Source organism: Myotis brandtii, unplaced genomic scaffold (assembly GCF_000412655.1).
Source record: "Myotis brandtii unplaced genomic scaffold, ASM41265v1 scaffold441, whole genome shotgun sequence".
Classification (NCBI taxonomy): Eukaryota; Metazoa; Chordata; class Mammalia; order Chiroptera; family Vespertilionidae; genus Myotis; species Myotis brandtii.
This window is the reverse complement of record NW_005366873.1, coordinates 4,800,797-4,809,132: the sequence shown is the minus strand read 5'-3', so window position 1 is coordinate 4,809,132 and position 8,336 is coordinate 4,800,797. Positions and strand designations below refer to the sequence as shown.

The following is an 8,336-nucleotide window of genomic DNA, read 5'->3' as shown; positions in this document are numbered from 1 at the left end:
CCACCCGCAGGGCCCGCCCACCACCCAGGTCTGGGCGGTGCGGTTTCCACCCGGAGTCCAACCTGCAGGCACCTGCAGTCTGGCCTACACACAGCAGCCAGGTCAGTCCTTTGCAGCCTGAGATCATGCCCCTCTGCTGCTTAGCGCTTGCCGATGGGTCCTCATTTTAGGGGGGAGAAGGGGGGGCGGCCTAGGGATTCAATGAGAGCGGTTCTCAACCTGTGGGTCGCGACCCCTTTGGCGGTCGAACGACCCTTTCACAGGGGTCGCCTAAGACCATCCTGCATATCAGATATTTACATTACGATTCATAACAGTAGCAACATTACAGTTATGAAGTAGCAACGAAAATAATTTTATGGTTGGGGGTCACAACATGAGGAACTGTATTTAAAGGGCTAGAAGGTTGAGAACCACTAAACAATTATTTATTGTTGCAAGTATTACATATGTCCCCTTTTTTACCCCCATTGTCCCCCACCCCAGGCCATCACCACCCTATTGTCAGTGTCCATGGATTATGAATATTTGCATACAAGGTCTTTGGTTGATTACCTCCCACCCACAACCCTTCCCCCACCTTCCCTCAGAGTTTCTTCATTCTGTTCCATGCTTCCATGTCTCTGATCCACTCCATTCATCAGTTTATTTTGTAGTGTTGCGAGTTAGAGGGTGTGTCATTTCTGTTAATTTTTCTCACCAGTCCCCAAAGAGGAAAGAGAAGGGCTTTGTTGGCTGAAAGGACTGCAGCCCGAAGAGCCGCCTTCCAAGGAGGGCGAAGAGGAGGGACGCGTGGCCAGTTCTGCAGGGTCTCACACCCTGAGGTCTTGGAGTTGTCCCCAAAATCACTTCTCTAGATCACTTCTAAGTCCAGCTGTCCACACCACTTGGCTAGCTACTAGGCACCCCAAACTTAACGTGTATGAATGGTGCTCCTGGCCCTACGTACCAGAAACATGCGCCACCAAACCGTCTTTGCCATCTCAATCAGTGGCTACTCTGTTCTTTCAGATGCTCAGGCCAAAACCTTAGAGCCAACCCTCCCTTCTCTTTCACACCCTACATCAAGCCAGTCAGAGAATCGTGTTGGCCCTGTCTGCAAAACAGATCCTTAATCCGACCACTTCTCACCACCCCCAGCTGCACCGCCTCCTCCAACCTGCAGGCCGGTGTCACTACCGCCTCACCCAGGTGATTGGTTACTCTGGCCTCCCTGCTGCCACCAGGCACCTGCAGCCTGACCTACACACAGCAGCCAGGTCAGTCCTATGCAATCTGAGGTCATGTCCCTCTGCTGCTTAGCACTTGCCCATGGCTCCTCGTTTCACTTGGGCTAAAAGCTGTACTTGATCTGCACCTGACTCATCACCTTGTTCACTCTGCTCCGGCTAAACCAGCCCTACTTGCTTGTCCTTGAAAAAGTGGGGTACCCTCATGCCACAGGGCCTTTGGACTTGCTCTTCCCCCAAATACCCAGGCTCCCTTATCCTTCCCTCACCTTGCTTTCAAGTCTGTTCAAGTAGCATCTTTTCAATGAATGAGACCTCCCTTGACCACCCTATTTAAAATTATAAACACACACACACACACACACACACACACACTCCTAATTCCCCTTACTCTGCTCTATTTTTTTCATAGCACTTACTGCCTTTTTACATGATAAAAAAAATTACTTATATGCATTGTATTCTGTCCACCATTACATACCACACACACACACACCATAGCCATCAGTGCAGGGATTGTTTCTATTTTGTTTAATGGTGAGTAATACCTGATATGTAGGAAGTTCTCATATATTTTCGGTATGAATGAATATCCCCAGAACGTAAAGTCCTCAAGGGTAGGGACAGTCGCTCTCTTGTTCATTGTTATGACCCTGGTGCTTAGAATGGCACCTGGCACAGAGTCAGCACTTAAGAAATATTTGCTAAATGAAAGTGACCGCGTTTTTTTTTTTTTTGCTTTGACCTTAGTGAAGGCCTGTAATCAAATAGGTTCTGCTGCCTTCAAGAGCCTGAAGTTCTAATTGTTATTCAACAAGCATTTCGACAAGCTAAATCCGGCCCTGTAGACCAAGTATGAAAAAAATAAATGATGTGGTGCCTTGGAAAGCAGCAGACGTCTGCTCCATTTCCCCAAATTTATGGAGCCAAAAGAGGGAGATTGTAAATAAAGTGACTGGTCCCAGCCCACAGCTGAGAGATGGTGGGAAAGATCATGTTGTACTAGGGAAAAGGAGAAGTCAAAGAGATAGATAACTGGGACCTAAAGGGAACAGGTATTTCGTAATCATGTTGCCTAGAGGAATCTGCTCAGAATTTATGGCATCTGGCTTCAGGGGAGAAAAAGAGAAATAATTGTGTTCCCTGAAACAGATTTGCAGTCCTGTTTGCAGAACAACAAGGCACCCTCCCCCCTCTTAAACTTCTTTCTGCAGAACCTTAAGGAGAAAGTGAGCCGAATTTTCACTAAAGGTTGAGAACACTAGGCTCTTCTCGTGGCTCTGCAGTCCTCACGGGTTTGAAGAGGTGGGACAGTCCCACTAACATTTACTGAGCGCCTGGCCCACAATGACCCAATGAGTGAAGGACTGTTGACCTCATTTGACTGGTTGAGGAGACAGGTTTTTAGAGATTGTCATTTGCCCAAAGTCTGCAAGCTAGTGTGTGATGGGGCTGTGGTGTGCATTCAGGCAGCGGGATGGATTCCTAGCCCCTGAACACTTAATCACTAAATTACATGGAAGAAACACTAAAAGTCCCATCATCCAGCCTAGCCCACACAGTGGAAGGAGGGAGGCAACCAGATTCACCATCCAAACTCAGACTGGGTAGGTTTTAAATGGAGCCAGAAATATTAAGTGTGTGGAAACATGGGTTGAATTGCGTCCTCCCGGAGTTCATATGTTGATGCCCAAACCCCAGTACCTCAAAATGTGATCTTGTTTGAATATAGGGCCATTGCAGATGTAATGAGTTAAGATGGCGATTTTCAACCTTCTTCATCTCATGGCACACATTAACTAATTACTAAAATTCTGCGACACAACAAAAATTTTATCATATTTTTTGCTGGTCTGCCAAAAAAATGTTATAATTTTGATTCATTCACACCAGACAGCTATTGTTGTGTTGGCTGTTGTCATTTTTTTATTTAACAGTCTTAGGGAAAAAAGGTCAGTGCCCCTGACTAAATAGTCAGGCATTGCATGTTTTAAAAATTCTTGTGGCACACAGGTTGAAAATCACTGAGTTAAGATGAGGTCATACTAGAGTATGACCCTCATGCAGTATGACTGGTATCCTTATTAGGAAGGGGAATTTGGACACAAAGAGAATGCCAAGTGAAGATGAAAGCAAAATTCAGCGTATTGCATCTACGAGCCAAGGAATGCCAACAAACCACTAGAAGCTAGGAGAGAGGCATGGAACAGTTTCCCTCATATCCCTCAGAAAGAACCAACCCTACGAATGCCTTGATCTGGGACTTCCAGCCTCCATAACTGTGACACAATAGATTTCCATTTAAGCCACCGAATTGGTGGTACTCTGTTCTGAAAGCCCTAGGAAACAGTACAAAATGGGTTCTAAATGTCCAAGTGTATGAATGTGAGACTGTCATTTTGGCCACACAACATTCACCCATTACCCTTCTAGTTACCATCCTCCTATTTCCCTCTGAGGATCCATCCTTTCCTCCTTCCCTCCCACCTTTATTCTCAGTCTGTGTTCTCTTACTGAAACACTTGGATTCTAGGAGTCCACCATGACCCAGTGATAAGCCATAGGGATAGGCTCAGAGGTTGCAATGGGACCAGGGTGTGGGAAGCCACCCATTGTCTTCAGTAGCAGAGAGGTGTGGACAAGGAACACGGAAGGCTGGTGACCCTTGAGCCCTGGCAAAGGTCAGAGCTATGCACCCACTGTTTAGTCGAGACAATGGTAGCTGAAGCAACTTCCCCACCAGATAGTCATGTAAATCCTTACTGATAAGATAGTCTGTCTATTACTGGAAATTGCCTACCTAAGGGCTATTGGTATATCCCAAATTGAATAAAAGGATGGCAAGGCCTGAGCCCAAGTGGAGTCTATCTTCTTGCTTTGGGCTCCCGCCTGGCCCCCCAATTTCCAATTATTATTTCTTGTCTCGTCTCTGTCATTTGCACGCAGACCCTACTTCAGAGCCCGAACCCTGAACCATGTGGGACATAGGTCTTCACACCAGGGCAATGAAGTTTCCTGGTGAGTGCTGGCACAGAGTCTTGTTCTCCTCTGCCAGGTGAGAACCTGGATGCAGATGCTCTGAAACTCTTGCCTCCACATGCAACATGTGAATAGCACCAAAGCAGCAGAAGATAGAGAAGAGAGGAACGGAAGCAGAAATCTCACAATATTATTTGAGCCCTGAATCCTGCCCTGCTTGAAACTAGATCTCCCACTGGACTTTTCAGATGTCAGCCAAAAATTTCCTTTTGTTTTTAAGTCAGTGTGGCATGGAATTTCTGCTATTTGCAATAAAAAGACTCCTCATTGAATAATTTTAACTTTGCTTCATCTGTGCAACTGAACTTTATACATGAAGTAGATATAACCTTTTAAATATTGATCATTAGTTATGAACTAAGAAATGGAAAAAGTAATTATAAACCAATGTAATATCCTATTTTATAATTATACTAGAGGCCCAGTGCATGAATTCGTGCATGGGTAGACCCTCGGGGTGGCCTGCAGGGATCAGGCCCCAGCTCATGCCCCCAGCCCCGCAGCCCTGCAGCCCTGCCTGGCACCCTGCAGTGGCCTGGCACCACCCCCTCACCTCTGCTCCACCATCCTGCCTATGGGGCGATCGATAGGGGCTGCCCCCCACGCCCAGCTCTCTCAGTGCCTGGAAGCCAGGTGGCAGCCCTACCCTCTGCTAACGTTGCTGCTGGTCACAGTCTACAGGGTGATCGGTGGGGCGATCGGGCCCCCACTCACACCCGCCTTGGCCTGGTGCCTCCCACTCATCTGCTCCACCATCCCGTCACAGTCCCACTGTCATTGGGGCCCATCGGAGCTGGCAGCACCTTCACTGCTGCCCACTACCAGCGCCACGTCACTGATCCCCGCCATGGTCTGCGCCACCTCCTGGTGGTCAGCGCACATCACAGCAAGCGGTCAAACTCTTGGTTCAACTCCCAGTCAAATGACTGCCTGAGGGGACAATTTGCATATTAGGCTTTTATTATATAGGATATGTAATTTTATGATTATATATATTCTGATATAGACATGGTTTTAGAATAAAAGAAAAATTATCCACAAAATATTAACAGTGCTTTTCTTAAGTTGGCAGATTTCTGGGTGATCTTAATTTTGCTATGCTTTTTTGGGTTGGGTTTGGGTTTTTTTGATTTTCTTTTTTATTTAAAAGAAACTCAAATACTAATAATTTCTCTGATCATTTCTCCTTTGAAGATAGAATGAAGGACCTGTTATATCCTCCAAATCTCAGCACCACAAGCAATAGTCCTCCAACCTTCAATTTGATAACTGGTTGATAGCCTAACCATTGATCGAAGAAGGGGGCAGCATCCCTTTTGATAAACCCCCAGATGAAAAGACTGAAAAATGGAAATTCTTATAGACTAGCAAACAAAATTATAACTCTAGAGGAGGGTTTTAACCTTTTCAAACATTTCAATTTGTTTTAATAAAATTGATAGTTATAAGAACAGTGATGAGTGAGGCTCTCATAAATTGTTATAACATGGCCTTATTTTTTTTATAAAGTTAACTGAAAGATAGGCTTGTGGTTACACCCTAGAAAGGAATGGGAGAAGAAAGGCCAAATTTCAGGATTGCAGAGTCTGCCAGAACAATGTACTGTAAATTAAGGGTGAGAGAATGCATTTGGCTCAGTTCAGAATTCACTCACCCTTTGTATTCAATGAAAACTAAACTCAGACCTCTTGATATCTGAGTTCCATTTACTCTTGGCAAAGTTCACTTCTCTGGTTCAAATTTTAAAAAAATGGCCGGGAGGGTTTCTTGGACAAGGTATGGTTCTTGCATAAACAACATGTTGATGAGCTAAGTGTAAATGAATCAGAAACATACAGAGTAAGTGGCTCAAACACACAGAAACCTCCTATGCTATAGGAAAATGGGCTCAGGGAAGCACTATGTTTGTCTCTTCTTTTAAGGAGTATTTCTTTTACCGTATTTTATCCCTTTCTCGGGACGTCTTTGAGAGCCCTTTGTAAAATGTGGGGAAAGGAAGCGAGTATATATCCAGCTGTTCCTAATGTTGACTTCTCATAATCCCTTCCTAACTATGCTTTAAAAGCTGGGCTTTGGAAAGAGGCAGCATGACCTAGAGGTTAAGGTCAAGTGAGAAGTTCTGACCCTAGCCCTGCCACTAAATAGGCATGTGACTTCGGACCGGCAGACCACCCTCTTCTCTGATTTCCTAAGAAAGGGCCTTTGACCAGCCTCTTCCAGGCTGGCTATGCATTCGATCAAGTCATAATCAGAGAACTTGAAGTTGACAGCCTGGCATATGTGTTTTATGTGACCCTCACTGTATTCCTTCTCTTGTGTGTGTATGTGTGTAACAACTTTATATAATTCACATGCCATACAATTCATCCATTTAAAGCAGTGACTTTCAACTAGTATGCTGTAAGAATTTTAAAAACACACTATACCTTTCTATTTAGTCAGGGGCACTGACCTCTTTTCCCTTAAATTGTCAAATAAATTTTAAAAATGACAACAACTGCTGGAAGCCGGTCCATCCTTGCTGCTTGACACAGGGGCACTGACCTCTTTTCCCTTAAATTGTCAAATAAATTTTAAAAATGACAACAACCAACACCACAATAGCCATCGGTGTGAGTGAATCAAAATCATACCTTTTCTTTGTCAGATCGGCAAGAAATGTATATTTTTTTGGTATGCTGCAGAACTTTAGAAACTAGTTTATGTGTGCCATGAGATGAAAAAGCTGAAAATCACTGCTTTGAAGTATGCAATTCAATGGTTTTTCATATATTCACAGGGTTGTGCAGCCATCACCACAATCAATTTTAAAACATTTTCATCACCCCAAAAGAAACCTGCATGCTTTAGCAGTCACTTCCCATTTCCTTCCATTCTTCCCTCTCTAACCTAATATCTCTACAGCTGTGCCTCTTCTGGACATGTCATATAAATGGAATCATATTTTAATTGGCCTTGTGTGACTGGCCTCTTTCACTTATCATTGTTTTCAAGGTTTCTTGATTTCTTTTTATTGCCAAATAAGATTCATATAATGTTTATCCATTCATGACTTGATGGACATTTCAATTGTTTCCACTTTTTGAATATTGTGAATAATGCTGCTGTGAACGTTCAAGTACAAGTTTTTGCGTAAACATGTTTTCATTTCTCTTGAGCATATATCTACACATGGAAATGTGGAGTCATATGGTCACTCTATGTTTAACCTTTCAAGAAACCGCTGAAGTGTTTTTCCAAAGGGGCTACACCATTTCACATTCCCACCAGCACGTATGAGGGTTCCAGTTTCTCCATATCCTCCCAACACTTATCTATTTGACTCTAGCCCCCCTGGTGGATATAAAAATGGTACCTCACCATGGTTTTGATTTGCATTTCCCTGATAACTAATGACATTGAGCTTCATTTTATGTGCTCATTGGCTATGTGTATATCTTCATTGGAGAAATGTCTATTCAGATTCCTTGCCTATATTAAAAATCTGTATTATTGAGTTGTAAGTATTCTTTAACTATTCTAGATGAAAGTCCCTCATCAAGCCCTCGCTGGCTTGGCTCAGTGGATAAAGCATCAGCCTGCGGACTGAAGAGTCCCAGGTTCGGTTCCAGCCAAGGGCACATGCCTAGGTTTTGGGCTCGATCCCCAGTAGGGGGCATGCAGGAGGCAGCTGATTGATGGTTCTCTCTCATCATTGATGTTTCTCTCTTTCCTCTCTGAAATCAATTAAAATATATTTCAAAAAAAGAAAAAAGAAAGTCCCTCATCAAGATATGTAATTTATAAACATTATCTCCCATTCTGCATTTTTAAAAAATTTTATTGATTTTTTAGAGAGAGAAAGAGAGAGAGAGAGAAAGAGAGAGAGAGAGAGAGAGATTGATTGGCTGCCTCCATGCACTCTGAGAGAGAGAGAGAGAGATATTGGCTGCCTCCCGCATCACTCCGATCAGGGATCAAACCCACAACCCAGGCATGTGCCCTGACTGGGAGTCGAACCCGTCACCCTTTGCTGTGCAGGACAATGCTCCAACCATATGAGACACACTGGCCAGGGTTCCCATTCTG

The 8,336-nt window shown here is 44.1% G+C and overlaps 1 long non-coding RNA gene across 2 annotated transcripts; it reads left to right on the top strand.

Annotated features, from left to right (window-relative positions):
- Positions 1-705: 705 nt before the first annotated feature.
- LOC102254426 lies at positions 706-4,549 on the top strand. 2 transcript variants are annotated; one of them, XR_001363768.1, is made up of 2 exons: positions 706-1,191; positions 4,176-4,549. It is a non-coding gene; the product is annotated as an uncharacterized LOC102254426 (long non-coding RNA). The 2 variants fall into 2 exon arrangements; XR_001363767.1 differs by having other exon boundaries at positions 706-1,259.
- Positions 4,550-8,336: the final 3,787 nt, after the last annotated feature.